General features: G+C 41.9%; 39 pseudogenes; all 39 read right to left on the minus strand.

The window, feature by feature from the left end:
* Positions 1 to 136: 136 nt before the first annotated feature.
* Positions 137 to 256, minus strand: LOC146750100 (5S ribosomal RNA; annotated as a pseudogene).
* Positions 257 to 568: 312 nt separating this feature from the next.
* On the minus strand, positions 569 to 688 carry LOC146750101 (5S ribosomal RNA; annotated as a pseudogene).
* Positions 689 to 2,287: 1,599 nt separating this feature from the next.
* Positions 2,288 to 2,407, minus strand: LOC146750102 (5S ribosomal RNA; annotated as a pseudogene).
* A 96-nt stretch (positions 2,408 to 2,503) lies between these two features.
* Positions 2,504 to 2,623, minus strand: LOC146750103 (5S ribosomal RNA; annotated as a pseudogene).
* Positions 2,624 to 2,719: 96 nt separating this feature from the next.
* LOC146750104 (5S ribosomal RNA) lies at positions 2,720 to 2,839 on the minus strand (annotated as a pseudogene).
* A 96-nt stretch (positions 2,840 to 2,935) lies between these two features.
* Positions 2,936 to 3,055, minus strand: LOC146750105 (5S ribosomal RNA; annotated as a pseudogene).
* Positions 3,056 to 3,151: 96 nt separating this feature from the next.
* LOC146750106 (5S ribosomal RNA) lies at positions 3,152 to 3,271 on the minus strand (annotated as a pseudogene).
* A 96-nt stretch (positions 3,272 to 3,367) lies between these two features.
* On the minus strand, positions 3,368 to 3,487 carry LOC146750107 (5S ribosomal RNA; annotated as a pseudogene).
* A 96-nt stretch (positions 3,488 to 3,583) lies between these two features.
* LOC146750108 (5S ribosomal RNA) lies at positions 3,584 to 3,703 on the minus strand (annotated as a pseudogene).
* Positions 3,704 to 3,799: 96 nt separating this feature from the next.
* On the minus strand, positions 3,800 to 3,919 carry LOC146750109 (5S ribosomal RNA; annotated as a pseudogene).
* A 314-nt stretch (positions 3,920 to 4,233) lies between these two features.
* On the minus strand, positions 4,234 to 4,353 carry LOC146750110 (5S ribosomal RNA; annotated as a pseudogene).
* A 303-nt stretch (positions 4,354 to 4,656) lies between these two features.
* Positions 4,657 to 4,776, minus strand: LOC146750111 (5S ribosomal RNA; annotated as a pseudogene).
* Positions 4,777 to 4,872: 96 nt separating this feature from the next.
* LOC146750112 (5S ribosomal RNA) lies at positions 4,873 to 4,992 on the minus strand (annotated as a pseudogene).
* Positions 4,993 to 5,088: 96 nt separating this feature from the next.
* LOC146750113 (5S ribosomal RNA) lies at positions 5,089 to 5,208 on the minus strand (annotated as a pseudogene).
* A 96-nt stretch (positions 5,209 to 5,304) lies between these two features.
* LOC146750114 (5S ribosomal RNA) lies at positions 5,305 to 5,425 on the minus strand (annotated as a pseudogene).
* Positions 5,426 to 5,523: 98 nt separating this feature from the next.
* LOC146750115 (5S ribosomal RNA) lies at positions 5,524 to 5,643 on the minus strand (annotated as a pseudogene).
* Positions 5,644 to 5,947: 304 nt separating this feature from the next.
* Positions 5,948 to 6,067, minus strand: LOC146750116 (5S ribosomal RNA; annotated as a pseudogene).
* Positions 6,068 to 6,163: 96 nt separating this feature from the next.
* LOC146750117 (5S ribosomal RNA) lies at positions 6,164 to 6,283 on the minus strand (annotated as a pseudogene).
* A 96-nt stretch (positions 6,284 to 6,379) lies between these two features.
* LOC146750118 (5S ribosomal RNA) lies at positions 6,380 to 6,499 on the minus strand (annotated as a pseudogene).
* Positions 6,500 to 6,595: 96 nt separating this feature from the next.
* LOC146750119 (5S ribosomal RNA) lies at positions 6,596 to 6,716 on the minus strand (annotated as a pseudogene).
* A 96-nt stretch (positions 6,717 to 6,812) lies between these two features.
* LOC146750120 (5S ribosomal RNA) lies at positions 6,813 to 6,932 on the minus strand (annotated as a pseudogene).
* Positions 6,933 to 7,234: 302 nt separating this feature from the next.
* Positions 7,235 to 7,354, minus strand: LOC146750121 (5S ribosomal RNA; annotated as a pseudogene).
* A 96-nt stretch (positions 7,355 to 7,450) lies between these two features.
* On the minus strand, positions 7,451 to 7,570 carry LOC146750122 (5S ribosomal RNA; annotated as a pseudogene).
* A 96-nt stretch (positions 7,571 to 7,666) lies between these two features.
* Positions 7,667 to 7,786, minus strand: LOC146750123 (5S ribosomal RNA; annotated as a pseudogene).
* A 96-nt stretch (positions 7,787 to 7,882) lies between these two features.
* On the minus strand, positions 7,883 to 8,003 carry LOC146750124 (5S ribosomal RNA; annotated as a pseudogene).
* A 96-nt stretch (positions 8,004 to 8,099) lies between these two features.
* Positions 8,100 to 8,219, minus strand: LOC146750125 (5S ribosomal RNA; annotated as a pseudogene).
* A 307-nt stretch (positions 8,220 to 8,526) lies between these two features.
* LOC146750126 (5S ribosomal RNA) lies at positions 8,527 to 8,646 on the minus strand (annotated as a pseudogene).
* A 96-nt stretch (positions 8,647 to 8,742) lies between these two features.
* On the minus strand, positions 8,743 to 8,862 carry LOC146750127 (5S ribosomal RNA; annotated as a pseudogene).
* Positions 8,863 to 8,958: 96 nt separating this feature from the next.
* LOC146750128 (5S ribosomal RNA) lies at positions 8,959 to 9,078 on the minus strand (annotated as a pseudogene).
* A 312-nt stretch (positions 9,079 to 9,390) lies between these two features.
* On the minus strand, positions 9,391 to 9,510 carry LOC146750129 (5S ribosomal RNA; annotated as a pseudogene).
* Positions 9,511 to 10,037: 527 nt separating this feature from the next.
* LOC146750130 (5S ribosomal RNA) lies at positions 10,038 to 10,157 on the minus strand (annotated as a pseudogene).
* Positions 10,158 to 10,253: 96 nt separating this feature from the next.
* On the minus strand, positions 10,254 to 10,373 carry LOC146750131 (5S ribosomal RNA; annotated as a pseudogene).
* Positions 10,374 to 10,469: 96 nt separating this feature from the next.
* Positions 10,470 to 10,589, minus strand: LOC146750132 (5S ribosomal RNA; annotated as a pseudogene).
* A 304-nt stretch (positions 10,590 to 10,893) lies between these two features.
* On the minus strand, positions 10,894 to 11,013 carry LOC146750133 (5S ribosomal RNA; annotated as a pseudogene).
* Positions 11,014 to 11,109: 96 nt separating this feature from the next.
* Positions 11,110 to 11,228, minus strand: LOC146750134 (5S ribosomal RNA; annotated as a pseudogene).
* A 96-nt stretch (positions 11,229 to 11,324) lies between these two features.
* On the minus strand, positions 11,325 to 11,444 carry LOC144355278 (5S ribosomal RNA; annotated as a pseudogene).
* Positions 11,445 to 11,540: 96 nt separating this feature from the next.
* LOC144355285 (5S ribosomal RNA) lies at positions 11,541 to 11,660 on the minus strand (annotated as a pseudogene).
* A 96-nt stretch (positions 11,661 to 11,756) lies between these two features.
* On the minus strand, positions 11,757 to 11,875 carry LOC144355275 (5S ribosomal RNA; annotated as a pseudogene).
* A 96-nt stretch (positions 11,876 to 11,971) lies between these two features.
* LOC144355289 (5S ribosomal RNA) lies at positions 11,972 to 12,091 on the minus strand (annotated as a pseudogene).
* Positions 12,092 to 17,735: the final 5,644 nt, after the last annotated feature.

Here is a 17,735-nt window from a genome sequence, read left to right on the forward strand (position 1 = left end):
GACGTGAACTGGTGTATTCTGCAATGGTTTGGCAGTAGGCTGAATATTCGTTGGAATTGGATTTCAATTAATGTTTCGGCTAGGCAAAAAATCAAGGGAAAAACATAGAATGTACGGTGGAATAAAAATGTTGATAAGCCTACTGCACGTAGCATTCCCAGCAGGTCTCCCATGCAAGTACTAACCACGCCCGATGCAGCTTAACTTCAGTGATCGGACGAGAACTGGTGTATTCTGCTATGGTTTGGCAGTAGGCTGAATATACGTCGGAATTGGATGTAATTTAATACTTCGGCTAGGCAAAAAATCCCGGGAAAATGTTAGTATGTACGGTGGAATAAAAATGATGATGAGCCTAATGCACGTAGTATTCTCAGCCTGTCTCCCATGCAAGTACTAACAACGCCCGATGCAGATTAACTTCAGTGATTGGACGAGAACTGGTGTATTCTGCATTGGTTTGGCAGTAGGCTGAATATTCGTCGCAATTGGATGTCATTTAATGCTTCGGCGAGGAAAAAAATCATGGAAAAAAGTTTGTATGTACGGTGGAATAAAAATGTTCATCAGTCTACTGCACGTGGTATTCCCAGCCGGTCTCCCATGCAAGTACTAACCACGCCCGTTGCAGCTTATCTTCAGTGATTGGACGAGAACTGGTGTATTCTGCAATGGTTTGGCAGTAGACTGAAAAATCGTCGGAATTGGATGTAATTTAATGCTACGGCTAGGCAAAAAATCATGGGAAAAAGTTAGTATGTAATGTGGAATAAAAATGTTGATGAGCCTACTGCACGTGATATTCTCAGCCGGTCTCCGATGCAAGTACTAACCACGTCCGGTGAGCTTTACTTCAGTGATCGGACGAAAACTGGTGTATTCTGCAATGGTTTGGCAGGAGGCTGAAAATTCGTCGGAATTGGATGACATTTAATGCTTCGGCTAGGCAAAAAATCATTGGAAAAAGTCAGTATGTACGGTGAAATAAAAATGTTGATGAGCCTATTGCACGTGGTATTCTCAGCCGGTCTCCCATGCAAGTACTAACCACGTCCGGTGAGCTTAGCTTCAGTGATCGGACTAGAACTGGTGCATTCTGCAATGGCTTGTCAGTAGGATGAACATTCGTCGGAATTGGATGCCATTTAATGCTTCGCTAGGCTAAAAATCACGGGAAAAAGAAAGTATGTGCAGTGAAATAAAAATGTTAATGTGCCAACTGTATGTGATATTCTCAGCCGGTCTCCCATGCAAGTACTCACCACGTCCGGTGAGCTTAGCTTCAGTGATCGGACTAGAACTGGTGCATTCTGTAATGGTTTGTCAGTAGGATGAAAATTCGTCGGAATTGGATGCCATTTAATGCTTCGGATAGGCTAAAAATCACGGGAAAAAGTTAGTATGTGCAGTGAAATAAAAATGTTAATGTGCCAACTGTACGTGATATTCTCAGCCGGTCTCCCATGCAAGTACTCACCACGTCTGGTGAGCTTAACTTCAGTAATCGGATGAGAACTGGTGTATTCTGCAATGGTTTGGCAGTAGGCTGAATATTCGTCGGAATTGGATGTCATTTAATGCTACGGCTAGGCAAAAAATCATGGGTAAAAGTTAGTATGTAATGTGGAATAAAAATGTTGATGAGCCTATTGCACGTGGTATTCTCAGCCGGTCTCCCATGCAAGTACTAACCACGTCCGGTGAGCTTAGCTTCAGTGATCGGACTAGAACTGGTGCATTCTGCAATGGCTTGTCAGTAGGATGAACATTCGTCGGAATTGGATGCCATTTAATGCTTCGCTAGGCTAAAAATCACGGGAAAAAGTAAGTATGTGCAGTGAAATAAAAATGTTAATGTGCCAACTGTATGTGATATTCTCAGCCGGTCTCCCATGCAAGTAGTCACCACGTCCGGTGTGCTTAGCTTCAGTGATCGGACTAGAACTGGTGCATTCTGTAATGGTTTGTCAGTAGGATGAAAATTCGTCGGAATTGGATGCCATTTAATGCTTCGGATAGGCTAAAAATCACGGGAAAAAGTTAGTATGTGCAGTGAAATAAAAATGTTAATGTGCCAACTGTACGTGATATTCTCAGCCGGTCTCCCATGCAAGTACTCACCACGTCCGGTGAGCTTAACTTCAGTGATCGGACGAGAACTGTTGTATTCTGCAATGGTTTGTCAGTAGGCTGAAAATTCGTCGGAATTGGATGACATTTAATGCTTCGGCTTGGCAAAAAATCATGGAAAAATGTTAGTGTGTACGGTGGAATAAAAATGTTCATCAGCCTACTGCACGTAGTATTCCCAGCCGTTCTCCAATGCAAGTACTAACCATGGCCGATGCAGCTTAACTTCAGTGATCAGACGAGAACTGGTGTATTCTGCAATGGTTTGGCAGTAGGCTGAATATTCGTCGGAATTGGATTTCAATTAATGTTTCGGCTAGGCAAATAATAAAGGGAAAAAGATAGTATGTACGGTGGGATAAAAATGTTGATAAGCCTACTGCACGTGGCATTCCCAGCAGGTCTTCCATGCAAGTACTAACCACGCCCGATGCAGCTTAACTTCGGCGATCGGACGAGAACTGGTGTATTCTGCAATGGTTTGGCAGTAGGCTGAAGATTCGTCGGAATTGTATGTCATTTAATGCTACGGCTAGGCAAAAAATCATGGGTAATAGTTAGTATGTAATGTGGAATAAAAATGTTGATGAGCCTACTGCACGTGGTATTCCCTGCCGGTCTCCCATGCAAGTACTAACCACGCCCGATGCAGCTTATATTCAGTGATCGGACGAAAACTGGTGTGTTCTGCAATGGTTTGACAGTAGGCTGAATATTCGTCAGAATTGCCTGTGGTGTAACGCTTTGGCTAGGCAAAAAATCCCGGGAAAAATTTTGTATGTACGGTGGAATGAAAATGTTGATAAGCCTACTGCACGTAGCATTCCCAGCAGGTCTCCCATGCAAGTACTAACCACACCCGATGCAGCTTAACTTCAGTGATCGAACGAGAACTGGTGTATTCTGCTATGGTTTGGCAGTAGGCTGAATATTCGTCGGAATTGGATGTAATTTAATACTTCGGCTAGGCAAAAAATCCCGGGAAAACGTTAGTATGTACGGTGGAATAAAAATGATGATGAGCCTAATGCACGTGGTATTCTCAGCCTGTCTCCCATGCAAGTACTAACCACGCCCGATGCAGATTAACTTCAGTGATCGGACGAGAACTGGTGTATTCTGCATTGGTTTGGCAGTAGGCTGAATATTCGTCGCAATTGGATGTCATTTAATGCTTCGGCGAGGAAAAAAATCATGGAAAAAAGTTTGTATGTACGGTGGAATAAAAATGTTCATCAGTCTACTGCACGTGGTATTCCCAGCCGGTCTCCTATGCAAGTACTAACCACGCCCAATGCAGCTTAACTTCAGTGATCGGACGAGAACTGGTGTATTCTGCAATGGTTTGGCAGTAGGCTGAATACTCGTCGGAATTGGATGTCATTTAATGCTACGGCTAGACAAATAATCATGGGAAAAATTTAGTATGCAATGTGAAATAAAAATGTTGATGAGCCTACTGCACGTGGTATTCCCAGCTGGTCTCCCATGCAAGTAATAACCACGCCCGATACAGGTTAACTTCAGTGATCGGACGAGAACTTGTGTACTCTGCAATGGTTTGGCAGTAGGCTGAATATTCGTTGGAATTGGATGTAATTTAATACGTCGGTTAGGCAAAAAATCCCGGGAAAAAATTGGTATGAACGTTGGAATGAAAATGTTGATAAGCCTACTACACGTGGTATTCCCAACCGGTCTCCCATGCAAGTACTAACCACGTCCTATGCAGCTTAACTTCAGTGATCGGACGAGAACTGGTGTATTCGGCTATGGTTTGGCAGTAGGCTGAATATTCGTCGGAATTGGATGTAATTTAATACTTCGGCTAGACAAAAAATCCCGGGAAAACGTAAGTATGTACGGTGGAATAAAAATGATGATGAGCCTAGTGCACGTGGTATTCCCAGCAATGTCTCCCATGCAAGTACTAACCACGCCCGATGCAGCTTAACTTCAGTGAACGGACGAGAACTGGTGTATTCTGCAATGGTTTTGGCAGTAGGCTGAATATTCGTCGGAATTGGATGTCATTTAATACTACGGCTAGGCAAAAAATCATGGGTAAAAGTTAGTATATAATGTGGAATAAAAAAGTTGATGAGCCTACTGCACGTGGTATTCTCAGCCGGTCTCCCATGCAAGTACTAACCACGCCCGCTGCAGCTTAACTTCAGTGATCGAACGGGAACTGGTGTGTTCTTCAATGATTTGACAGTAGGCTGAATATTCGTCAGAATTGCATGTCGTTTAACGCTTCGGCTAGGCAAAAAATCCCGGGGAAAATTTGGTATGTACAGTGGAATAAAAATGTTGATGAGCCTAATGCACATGATACTCCAGGCCGGTCTCCCATGCAACCACGCCCGATGCAGCTTAACTTCAGTGATCAGACGAGAACTGGTGTATTCTGCAATGGTTTGGCAGTAGGCTGAATATTCGTCCGAATTGTATGTCATTTAACGCTTCATCTAGGCAAAAAACACGGGAAAAGATAGTATGTATGATGGAATAAAAATGTTCATCAGCCTACTGCACGTGGTATTCCCAGCCGGTCTACCATGCAAGTACTAACCACGCCCGATGCAGCTTAACTTCAGTGATCGGACGAGAACTGGTGTATTCTGCAATGGTTTGGCAGTAGGCTGAATACTCGTCGGAATTGGATGTCATTTAATGCTACGGCTAGACAAATAATCATGGGAAAAATTTAGTATGCAATGTGAAATAAAAATGTTGATGAGCCTACTGCACGTGGTATTCCCTGCCGGTCTCCCATGCAAGTACTAACCACGCCCGATGCAGCTTATATTCAGTGATCGGACGAAAACTGGTGTGTTCTGCAATGGTTTGACAGTAGGCTGAATATTCGTCAGAATTGCCTGTGGTTTAACGTTTTGGCTAGGCAAAAAATCCCGGGAAAAATTTTGTATGTACGGTGGAATGAAAATGTTGATAAGCCTACTGCACGTGGCATTCCCAACCGATCTCCCATGCAAGTACTAAGCACGTCCTATGCAGCTTAACTTCAGTGATCGGACGAGAACTGGTGTATTCTGCTATGGTTTGGCAGTAGGCTGAATATTCGTCGGAATTGGATGTAATTTAATACTTCGGCTAGGCAAAAAATCCCGGGAAAACGTTCGTATGTACGGTGGAATAAAAATAATGATGAGCCTAATGCACGTGGTATTCCCAGCAATGTCTCCCATGCAAGTACTAACCACGCCCGATGCAGCTTAACTTCAGTGATCGGACGAGAACTGGTGTATTCTGCAATGGTTTGGCAGTAAGGCTGAATATTCGTCGGAATTGGATGTCATTTAATGCTACGGCTAGGCAAAAAATCATGGGTAAAAGTTAGTATATAATGTGGAATAAAAAAAGTTGATGAGCCTACTGCACGTGGTATTCTCAGCCGGTCTCCCATGCAAGTACTAACCACGCCCGATGCAGCTTAACTTCAGTGATCGAACGGGAACTGGTGTGTTCTTCAATGGTTTGACAGTAGGCTGAATATTCGTCCGAAATGCATGTCGTTTAACGCTTCAGCTAGGCAAAAAATCCCGGGGAAAATTTGGTAAGTACTGTGGAATAAAAATGTTGAAGAGACTAATGCACATGATACTCCAGGCCGGTCTCCAATGCAACCACGCCCGATGCAGCTTAACTTCAGTGATCAGACAAGAACTGGTGTATTCTGCAATGGTTTGGCAGTAGGCTGAATATTCGTCCGAATTGTATGTCATTTAACGCTTCGTCTAGGCAAAAAACACGGGAAAAAGATAGTATGTATGGTGGAATAAAAATGTTCATCAGCCTACTGCACGTGGTATTCCCAGCCGGTCTACCATGCAAGTACTAACCACGCCCAATGCAGCTTAACTTCAGTGATCGGACGAGAACTGGTGTATTCTGCAATGGTTTGGCAGTAGGCTGAATACTCGTCGGAATTGGATGTCATTTAATGCTACGGCTAGACAAATAATCATGGGAAAAATTTAGTATGCAATGTGAAATAAAAATGTTGATGAGCCTACTGCACGTGGTATTCCCAGCTGGTCTCCCATGCAAGTAATAACCACGCCCGATACAGGTTAACTTCAGTAATCGGACGAGAACTTGTGTACTCTGCAATGGTTTGGCAGTAGGCTGAATATTCGTTGGAATTGGATGTAATTTAATACGTCGGTTAGGCAAAAAATCCCGGGAAAAAATTTGTATGAACGTTGGAATGAAAATGTTGATAAGCCTACTGCACGTGGTATTCCCAACCGGTCTCCCATGCAAGTACTAACCACGTCCTATGCAGCTTAACTTCAGTGATCGGACGAGAACTGGTGTATTCGGCTATGGTTTGGCAGTAGGCTGAATATTCGTCGGAATTGGATGTAATTTAATACTTCGGCTAGGCAAAAAATCCCGGGAAAACGTTAGTATGTACGGTGGAATAAAAATGTTGATAAGCCTACTGCACGTGGTATTCCCAGCAATGTCTCCCATGTAAGTACTAACCACGCCCGATGCAGCTTAACTTCAGTGAACGGACGAGAACTGGTGTATTCTGCAATGGTTTGGCAGTAGGCTGAATATTCGTCGGAATTGGATGTCATTTAATGCTACGGCTAGGCAAAAAATCATGGGTAAAAGTTAGTATATAATGTGGAATAAAAAAGTTGATGAGCCTACTGCACGTGGTATTCTCAACCGGTCTCCCATGCAAGTACTAACCACGCCCGATGCAGCTTAACTTCAGTGATCGAACGGGAACTGGTGTGTTCTTCAATGGTTTGACAGTAGGCTGAATATTCGTCAGAATTGCATGTCGTTTAACGCTTCGGCTAGGCAAAAATCCCGGGGAAAATTTGGTATGTACAGTGGAATAAAAATGTTGATGAGCCTAATGCACATGATACTCCAGGCCGGTCTCCCATGCAACCACGCCCGATGCAGCTTAACTTCAGTGATCAGACGAGAACTGGTGTATTCTGCAATGATTTGGCAGTAGGCTGAATATTCGTCCGAATTGTATGTCATTTAACGCTTCATCTAGGCAAAAAACACGGGAAAAGATAGTATGTATGGTGGAATAAAAATGTTCATCAGCCTACTGCACGTGGTATTCCCAGCCGGTCTACCATGCAAGTACTAACCACGCCCGATGCAGCTTAACTTCAGTGATCAGACGAGAACTGGTGTATTCTGCAATGGTTTGGCAGTAGGCTGAATACTCGTCGGAATTGGATGTCATTTAATGCTACGGCTAGACAAATAATCATGGGAAAAATTTAGTATGCAATGTGAAATAAAAATGTTGATGAGCCTACTGCACGTGGTATTCCCAGCTGGTCTCCCATGCAAGTACTAACCACGCCCGATACAGCTTAACTTCAGTGATCGGACGAGAACTTGTGTACTCTGCAATGGTTTGGCAGTAGGCTGAATATTCGTTGGAATTGGATGTAATTTAATACGTCGGTTAGGCAAAAAATCCCGGGAAAAAATTGGTATGAACGGTGGAATGAAAATGTTGATAAGCCTACTGCACGTGGTATCCCCAACCGGTCTCCCATGCAAGTACTAACCACGTCCTATGCAGCTTAACTTCAGTGATCGGACGAGAACTGGTGTATTCTGCTATGGTTTGGCAGTAGGCTGAATATTCGTCGGAATTGGATGTAATTTAATACTTCGGCAAGGCAAAAAATCCCGGGAAAACGTTAGTATGTACGGTGGAATAAAAATGATGATGAGCCTAATGCACGTGGTATTCCCAGCAATGTCTCCCATGCAAGTACTAACCACGCCCGATGCAGCTTAACTTCAGTGATCGGACGAGAACTGGTGTATTCTGCAATGGTTTGGCAGTAGGCTGAATATTCGTCGGAATTGTATGTCATTTAATGCTACGGCTAGGCAAAAAATCATGGGTAAAAGATAGTATATAATGTGGAATAAAAAAGTTGATGAGCCTACTGCACGTGGTATTCTCAGCCGGTCTCCCATGCAAGTACTAACCACGCCCGATACAGCTTAACTTCAGTGATCGAACGGGAACTGGTGTGTTCTTCAATGGTTTGACAGTAGGCTGAATATTCGTCAGAGAATTGCATGTCGTTTAACGCTTCGGCTAGGCAAAAAATCCCGGGGAAAATTTGGTATGTACAGTGGAATAAAAATGTTGATGAGCCTAATGCACATGATATTCCAGGCCGGTCTCCCATGCAACCACGCCCGATGCAGCTTAACTTCAGTGATCAGACGAGAACTGGTGTATTCTGCAATGGTTTGGCAGTAGGCTGAATATTCGTCCGAATTGTATGTCATTTAACGCTTCGTCTAGGCAAAAACCACGGGAAAAAGATAGTATGTATGGTGAAATAAAAAATGTTCCTCAGCCTACTGCACGTGGTATTCCCAGCCGGTCTACCATGCAAGTACTAACCACGCCCGATGCAGCTTAACTTCAGTGATCGGACGAGAACTGTTGTATTCTGCAATGGTTTGTCAGTAGGCTGAATACTCGTCGGAATTGGATGTCATTTAATGCTACGGCCAGACAAATAATCATGGGAAAAATTTAGTATGCAATGTGGAATAAAAATGTTGATGAGCCTACTGCACGTGGTATTCCCAGCTGGTCTCCCATGCAAGTACTAACCACGCCCGATGCAGCTTAACTTCAGTGATCGGACGAGAACTGGTGTGTTCTGCAATGGTTTGACAGTAGGCTGAATATTCGTCAGAATTGGATGTCATTTAACGCTTCGGCTAAGCAAAAAATCCCGGGAGAAAGTTGGTATGTACGGTGGAATCAAAATGGTGATAAGCCTACTGCACGTGGTATTCCCAGCCGGTCTCCCATACAAGTACTAACCACGCCCGATGCAGCTTAACTTCAGTGACCGGATGAGAACTGGTGTATTCTGCTATGGTTTGGCAGTAGGCAGAATATTCGTCGGAATTGGATGTAATTTAGTACTTTGGCTAGGCAAAAAATCCGCGTAAAACGTTAGTCTTTACGGTGGAATAAAAATGTTGATGAGCCTAATGCACTTGGTATTCCCAGCCTGTCTTCCATGCAAGAACTGACCACGCCCGATGCAGCTGAACTTCAGTGATCGGACGAGAACTGGTGTATTTTGCAATGGTTTGGCCGTAGGCTGAATATTCGTCCGAATGGTATGTAATTTAATGCTTCGTCTAGGCAAAAAATCATGGGAAAAAGTTAGTATGCAATGTGGAATAAAAATGTTGATGAGCCTACTGCACGTGGTATTCCCAGACGGTCTCCCATGCAAGTACTAACCACGCCCGATGCAGATTAACTTCAGTGACCGGTCGAGAACTGGTGTATTCTGCAATGGTTTGTCATTAGGCTGAATAAACGTCGGAATTGGATGACATTTAATGCTTCGGCTAGGCAAAAAATCCCGGTAAAAAGTTAGTATGTACGGTGAAATAAAAATGTTGATGAGCCTATTGCACGTGGTATTCGCAGCCGGTCTCCCATGCAAGTAGTAACCACGTCCGGTGAGCTTAACTTCAGTGATTGGACTAGAACTGGTGTATTCTGCAATGGTTTGTCAGTAAGCTGAATATTCGTCGGAATTGGATGTAATTTAGTACTTCGGTTAGGCAAAAAATCATGGAAAAAAGTTAGTAAGTACGGTGGAGTAAAAATGTTGATGAGCCTACTGGACATATTATTCCCAGCCGGTCTCCCATTCAAGTACTATCCACGCACGATGGAGCTTAACTTCAGTGATCAGACGAGAAGTGGTGTATTCTGCAATGGTTTGGCAGTAGGCTGAATATTCGTTGGAATTGGATGTAATTTAATACTTCGGCTAGGCAAAAAATCCCGGGAAAAAGTTAGTATGTATGGTGGAATAAAAATGTTCATCAGCCTACTGCACGTGGTATTCCCAGCCGGTCTCCCATGCAAATACTAACCACGCCCGATGCAGCTTAACTTCAGTGATCGGACGAGAACTGGTGTATTCTGCAATGGTTTGGCAGTAGGCTGAATATTTGTCGGAATTTGATTTCAATTAATGCTTTGGCTAGGCAAAAAATCACGGGAAAAAGATAGTATGTATGGTGGAATAAAAATGTTCATCAGCCTACTGCACGTGGTATTCCCAGCCGGTCTCCCATGCAAGTACTAACCATGCCCGATAAAGCTTAACTTCCGAGATCGGATGAGAACTGGTGTATTCTGCAATGGTTTGGCAGTTGACTGAATATTCGTCGGAATTGGATGTAATTTAATACTTCGGCAAGGCAAAAAATCCCGTGAAAACGTTAGTATGAACGGTGGAATAAAAATGTTGATGAGCCTAATGCACGTGGTATTCCCAGCCTGTCTCCCATGCAAGTACTAACCACGCCCGATGCAGCTTAAATTCAGTGATCGAACGGGAACTGGTGTGTTCTGCAATGGTTTGACAGTAGGCTGAATATTCGTCAGAATTGCATGTCGTTTAACGCTTCCGCTAAGCAAAAAATCCCGGGAAAAATGTGGTATGTACGGTGGAATAAAAATGTTGATGAGCCTAATCACATGGTATTCCAGGCCGGTCTCCCATGCAACCACGCCCGATGAAGCTTAACTTCAGTGATCGGACGAGAACTGGTGTATTCTGCAATGGTTTGGCAGTAGGCTGAATATTCGTCCGAATTGTATGTCATTTAATGCTTCGTCTAGGCAAAAAAGCATGGGAAAAATTTTGAATGTAATGTGGAATAAAAATGTTGATGGGCCTACTGCACGTGGTATTCCCAGCCGGTCTCCCGTGCAAGTCCTAACCATGCCCGATGCAGCTTAACTTCAGTGATCGGACGAGAACTGGTGTATTCTGCAATGGTTTGGCAGTAGGCTGAATAATCGTCGGAATTGGATGTAATTTAATACTTCGGCTAGACAAAAAATCACGGGAAAAAGATAGTATGTATGGTGGAATAAAAATGTTGATAAGCCTACTGCACGTGATATTCTCAGCCGGTCACCCATGCAAGTACTAACCACGTCCGGTTAGCTTAACTTCAGTGATCAGACGAGAACTGGTGTATTCTGCAATTGTTTGGCAGTAGGCTGAATATTCGTCGGAATAGGATTTCAATTAATGTTTAGGCTCGGCAAATAATAAAGGGAAAAAGATAGTATGTATGGTGGAATAAAAATGTTGATAAGCCTACTGCACGTGGCATTCCCAGCAGGTATCCCATGCAAGTACTAACCACGCCCGATGCAGCTTAACTTCAGTGATCGGACGAGAACTGGTGTATTCTGCAATGGTTTGGCAGTAGGCTGAATATTCGTCGGAATTGGATGTCATTTAATGCTACGGCTAGACAAAAAATCATGGGTAAAATTAAGTATGTAATGTGGTATAAAAAAGTTGATGAGCCTACTGCACGTGGTATTCTCAGCCGGTCTCCCATGCAAGTACTAACCACGCCCGATGCAGCTTAAATTCAGTGATCGAACGGGAACTGGTGTGTTCTGCAATGGTTTGACAGTAGGCTGAATATTCGTCAGAATTGCATGTCGTTTAACGCTTCGGCTAGGCAAAAAATCACGGGAAAAATTGTGTATGTACGGTGGAATAAAAATGTTGATGAGCCTAATCACATGGTATTCCAGGCCGGTCTCCCATGCAAGTACTAACCACGCCCGATGCAGCTTAACTTCAGTGATCGGACGAGAACTGGTGTATTCTGCAATGGTTTGGCAGTAGGCTGAATATTCGTCCGAATTGTATGTCATTTAATGCTTCGTCTAGGCAAAAAAGCATGGAAAAACTTTAGAATGTAATGTGGAATAAAAATGTTGATGGGCCTACTGCACGTTGTATTCCCAGCCGGTCTCCCGTGCAAGTCCTAACCATGCCCGATGCAGCTTAACTTCAGTGATCGGACGAGAACTGGTGTATTCTGCAATGGTTTGGCAGTAGGCTGAATATTCGTCGGAATTGGATGTAATTTAATACTTCGGCTAGGCAAAAAATCCCGGGAAAAATTTAGTATGCACGGTGGAATAAAAATGTTCATCAGCCTACTGCACGTGGTATTCCCAGCCGGTCTCCCATGCAAGTACTAACGCCCTATGCAGCTTAACTTCAGTGATCGGACGAGAACTGGTGTATTTTTTTTCTCTTTTATTAAAAGACTGACCCACTGGACAGCCTTGTTAAAAAGACATATTGCACATTCTGTTATTCTTATTGAATATAAAGTTTACATAACTATGACATGAGTTTTTATAAAAACAGTATTAATTATAACACACATTAGCGCTTGTTCCGTTGGTTAAATTCCCGGATTAATAATAAACGTTCATAGGAATACAATGTCAAATTGTGGTGCAAATCCTATCGGCGATGGAAAACGTGGAATGAGGCTGAGCGTGATAGCTGTTGGTTTGTAATTCGCTAGTAGTACCTTGAGGGCACCCTTCATAACCCAGAGCGATTACAGTAATTGTAATTAGTAATAACAGTAATAAAAATAAGTAAACTCTGTACAGATTCCGATGATTGAATTCCCGGATTATAAATAAACGTTCATAGGAGTTCAATGTCAAATTGTGGTGCAAATCCTATCGACGATGGAAACGTGGAATCGGCATGTTGTAACCATTAATAATACATGTTGAATTTCACATCTGAGGTTGTGCATTGTGGGTAAGCTATGTGATGTTTACTTCGTATCCAGAGTATCGACATGATTCACTATGTGAGTGTCTTGGAAGAGACACTGGAATTGTAACAGATCATCATGATGCAAAAATCGATCATATTCAAATTTAAGCTTAGCTTTTAGCTTATACTTAAAATATGGAATGAGCTGCATTGTTTTACTGTGCTTTCGCTGAAACAGATGCCGTGCATTAATGGAGTATTTTCCCATACCTATTAGAAAATTTATGACCGCCCATTCGTATGTGTCCGATTTATCAAGGAAACCAAAAATAATTAATTCTTGCTTATTTGCACTAGAAATTCCTCCACAAATTGTGACGATAATACTGAACACGTATGTCCATAATTCCTGTACTGTTGTACATTCACTGAACGCGTGCAAAATACTATCGTTGTCAGACGTGCAGAAATTACATAAAGGGCTGTCTATAATTGTGGCATTATATAGGGTAGCGTTTGTTACAAGTGAATTATGAACAATAAGATATTCTAGGTCACAAATAATATTTTCTTTTATGCCTCCGTATATATTTTTCCAAATTCTGTCTAAGTGAACATTTGGAAATTTCTCAGCCCAATAATTAATGCAAGCTGCCTTAAATAATTGTGGAGAGCTGGATTTCTGACACGAGCGAACAAGGGCAGTTAGTTGTTTAGTTGTCATTTGCATAATCTCGATATTATTTGTTTCTATTTGCAATGTGACAGAAAGCGTGTCGCGCTCGTTCGAGCAGGCATTCTCAAAACAATATTGTAACCAATCACGTGGTAATGATTTTAGAAGAACTCTGTATTTATCATAAACCTGTCCCTGTCCACTCGCTTCAGAAGTTGATGTTGCAGTTACAAGCTCTGAAATAGCAGAAAATGGTAGAAAACCCGGTATAACTTCATATGTCAGGTCATTAACCTGAACAATCCGGGCGTTAATAAAGTCTTGAAAAAATAATGACTTGTTCTTGTGAACAATAAAAGGGTTACATAATAATGGCTCGTACATTATTTGGTATGAAGGTTCAGGTTGACTACGGTTGCCGTTGGCGACCATTCCCCATGCCTTGAGAATTTCAGCATAGAATGGCGGAATATCCAATATTTTATTATTATCGAAATTAATCTTCAGGATACTTTTGCCAAGTTGCAAGTTTCTGTACTTATTCAAGTAGAATAACATTAAGTGTTTAAATTTATGTTGTAAATCGGCGTTCATGAGTTTTTTAAGCCATTTTAAACGAAACGCCATTTGTTTAAATTCTATATTTACAAGATTGTGCCCGCCTTCAGAGATAGGACCCGTGATCACTTGGTATTTTATTTGATGCCTCTTGTTACTCCAAAAGAAATCTACAATACTGTTTTTAATTTTCGCTGTGTAATATTCGGGCATGCTCGAAACAGATAACGTGTACCACAGGGTCGAAGAAACCAAGGCATTAGCAACAAGTGTTTTGCCGCGGAAAGTTAATTTCCGGTGGCTCCACCTTTTTAAAATGTGAAGGCATTTGTTTACCCTGTTTTCCCAGTTTTGACATTGCACTGAGCTTTTATTATTTCCCATTACAATACCTAGGATAGGTATGGCGTCGGTACAAAGCTTGAAAGGATAGGGACTCTCTGAACGGTTTTTATTACTGCCGATCATGAGATATTCTGACTTATCGATATTTAGTTTAGCACCCGACGCTTTTTCGTATCGTTGCATTATGTCAAGTGTGTGGTCAACAGATCGGTCGTCCCTAATTGTGAGAGTGGTGTCGTCTGCGTGCTGGTAAACTAAAGAAGTGTCAAATGAACCGGGAAATTTGATACCATGTATATTAGTACAAGCTTTGATGGCAGCATTTAATGGTTCAACGGATAGCACAAATAGAATTGCAGAGATTGGGCAGCCTTGTCTAATTCCACGAGTAACAGGAAACAAATCCGAAACAAACCCGTTTGACTTAACACAACTTTGAGCATTGTTATAGAGCACATTAATCCAATTAATAAAGACGGGTCCGAAATTGAAGGCATTCAGCACGTTATTAAGATACATGTGTTCAACACGATCAAAAGCTTTTAACTGATCTAATTTAAGAATGACACCTGCTTTGTTTGTTTCATTAACATAATTAATTACGTCGCTTATACAAAGTACGTTATCCGCTATGTCTCTTCCCGGTATGCAACACGTTTGGTCAACGGATATGATAGACGAAATTACATTACGCAAACGACAAGCCAGTGTTTTAGAAAGAATTTTGTAGTCCACGTTCATTAGGCTAATTGGGCGCCAGTTTTTCAACATTCTTTTGTCGCGACCCAGTTTGGGGACGAGCGTGATAACTGCTTTTTGCATGCTGGGAGGGAGAAGACCTGATTCTAGCGATAGATTGTAAATATCCATGAGATCCTGTCCTATTATGTCCCAAAAATGCTTATACCAGGCTTCTGTGAGGCCGTCAGTACCGGGGCTTTTATTGTTGTCCATGCAAGTAAGGGATTGATAAATCTTGTTTAAGCAAAGGGGTTTGTCACACGCATGATTGTCATCCGTGGTCAATTTAGCTGTAAGAAATCTTATGAAATTATCAATATCCGATTGTAGAGGGGGAACTTTCCGGTATAGGTTTGAGTAAAATAATGCGGTTTCTGCTAGAATATTGTCGCTGGTATTTAGTGTATTACCATTATCAGTTATTAAAGTTTTCATACTTTTCTGATTATGGCGTGATTTTTCTAAGTTGAAGAAAAATTTTGTACTTTTTTCTCCCTTCTCGAAAAACCGCACCTTGCTCCTAATTATAGCGCCGTCGATCTTACGCTGGATGTGTAATTCTAGTTCATGTTCTAATTGTTTTAGTTTTGTTATATCATAATTACTGTATTTTCCTGCCTTCTTATACTCAAACTTGATTTGTTTTTCTAGCTTCTTTTTAGATTTTTTGTTTAATTTGCTTTTATTTTTGGCGAATTTAATTGCGTGTTTTCGAATGCCACTTTTGATGGTTTCCCACCACTCAATTTTATTTTGTTCATAGAGTTCGAGATTTTTAGACTGAGCAATTAATTGTTTGACTTCGCAGTCATAGGTACCGTCATCGAGAAGTGCGTTATTAAACTTCCAAGTACCCGGTCCTCGAGAAACATTTTCAAAGTTCATCGCGTATTTAATAGCGTCACGGTCGCTGTAAGGAAAAGCTAGTATTTCGGTTGACATACAGTAATGTAGATTATTTGTTTCTAAAAGGGCGTAATCAATTCGACTTTGGTGTAGTGTATCATTTATGCTATCGTATCGCCTCCATGTGAACTGTGTCACGTGAAGATGCTGATAGCGCCATACATCTACAAAATTATTGTTGCACATAAATTTTTGGAGATGCCTACGTGACAGATCGTTGTCTGTACGAATAGTTACTGAATTGTCTTTTGATGGCATTTGTTTTCAGTTAAAATCGCCGATATATATATTCACAGCATTTCTGTCAACATACTGCTCAAGACTGTCGAAAAAATTACTGCGGTCTCTGACGTTATTTGGCGCGTAAACGTTGACAATGTTTACTAAACGATCATCAATATCACAAGAGAGCTGTAAAACACGCCCTTGATGGTCTAAATTAGTTTTATGAACATTGATTCCAGATGTTTTCCTAACTAGGCAACACACACCCCGCCTCCCATGGGGCGCTATGCAGTTGTTAAAATATACATCAAAATCATTTTGAAAATAAGATACAAACTTAGCTACATTATCATCGGACCAAAATGTCTCTTGAATACATACTAAATCATAGTGACGTATCTTGAAGAGATGTAGTGAGTTCTTTATCTTGACTGGGTTGCATAATCCGTTCACGTTGATTGAGGTGATAATTACCATGATTGTTATGATGTAACAGGTCATTTTGGTTGTCCTGAATCTTCCATACTACCGTCTTCGTTCTGATCCTCGGGCATGGTATGTGCAGTGTCTTTGGATCTGAATGCGTTCCTCGCCTTTTCAGTATTAGGTTTTGGAGTGAGTTTCTTACGTCTGTTGATTGTATCGGTGCAAGTGGAGTCCGATGAGGAGTCGTGATGCCGTTTGTTGCATAATTTACCTCCGATTTGAGGTGATTTTGCAATAGCTTCATTATCCGGGGGTTGTGTTGTTGTAAAACAGGTTAGGTCGAGTGCTAAATGTTCATTGTTTTCAGTCTTGTCATCTTTATTTTCGTTGGACATGTAGTCGGAATCGGCAATGGTGTCAGGCGGAGTCTGGTCGTTGTCGTTATGAACATCATCAGAAATACTAGAGCCCGGCTTACTAGATTCCAAGACAGGGGCTTCACGCTTCTGATTAAGTGGTGTATCACAATCACGTGAAATGTGGCCAAATTGACCACATGTGAAGCGTTTCTGTGATCTACATTTGCGCTCAGTATGGCCTTGTTTATGGCATAAATTGCATTCGCACGTCGGGCATTGGTGAATTATATGCTCATCACTGAGGCAATGGTTACACACCTTTCTTTGGTTGTTGTGGATTAATTTCACATAATGTCCATTTTCCTCAAACTTGGCAGCGTACGGTAGAGATTTGATTCGGGCCGGAAATTCAACTCGTACAAAACGAATACCATTTTCAACAGTTGGAGCTTCTTTAAAGAATTTGTGAATCACAGGGCTGCGAATCATGCAACCAAAGTGTGTGAGTTTATCAATAACAGCGTCGTCGTGGATATAGAGTGGTAGATTTAGAAATGAGACATTAGTGAAGTGTCTGGAGATACCTCGGACCTCAACCTCGCTATCTCTAATAGAAATACCTTGTTCCAATAGTAGCTCAGTAGATTCAGGCGATTTCATTGTCAATTGCCAGATCCCATTAATATTCATGCACCCGATCACAGATCCCTTTGATGCTGCTAA

Source organism: Saccoglossus kowalevskii, chromosome 2, assembly GCF_978046115.1.
Source record: "Saccoglossus kowalevskii chromosome 2, keSacKowa6.1, whole genome shotgun sequence".
Classification (NCBI taxonomy): Eukaryota; Metazoa; Hemichordata; class Enteropneusta; family Harrimaniidae; genus Saccoglossus; species Saccoglossus kowalevskii.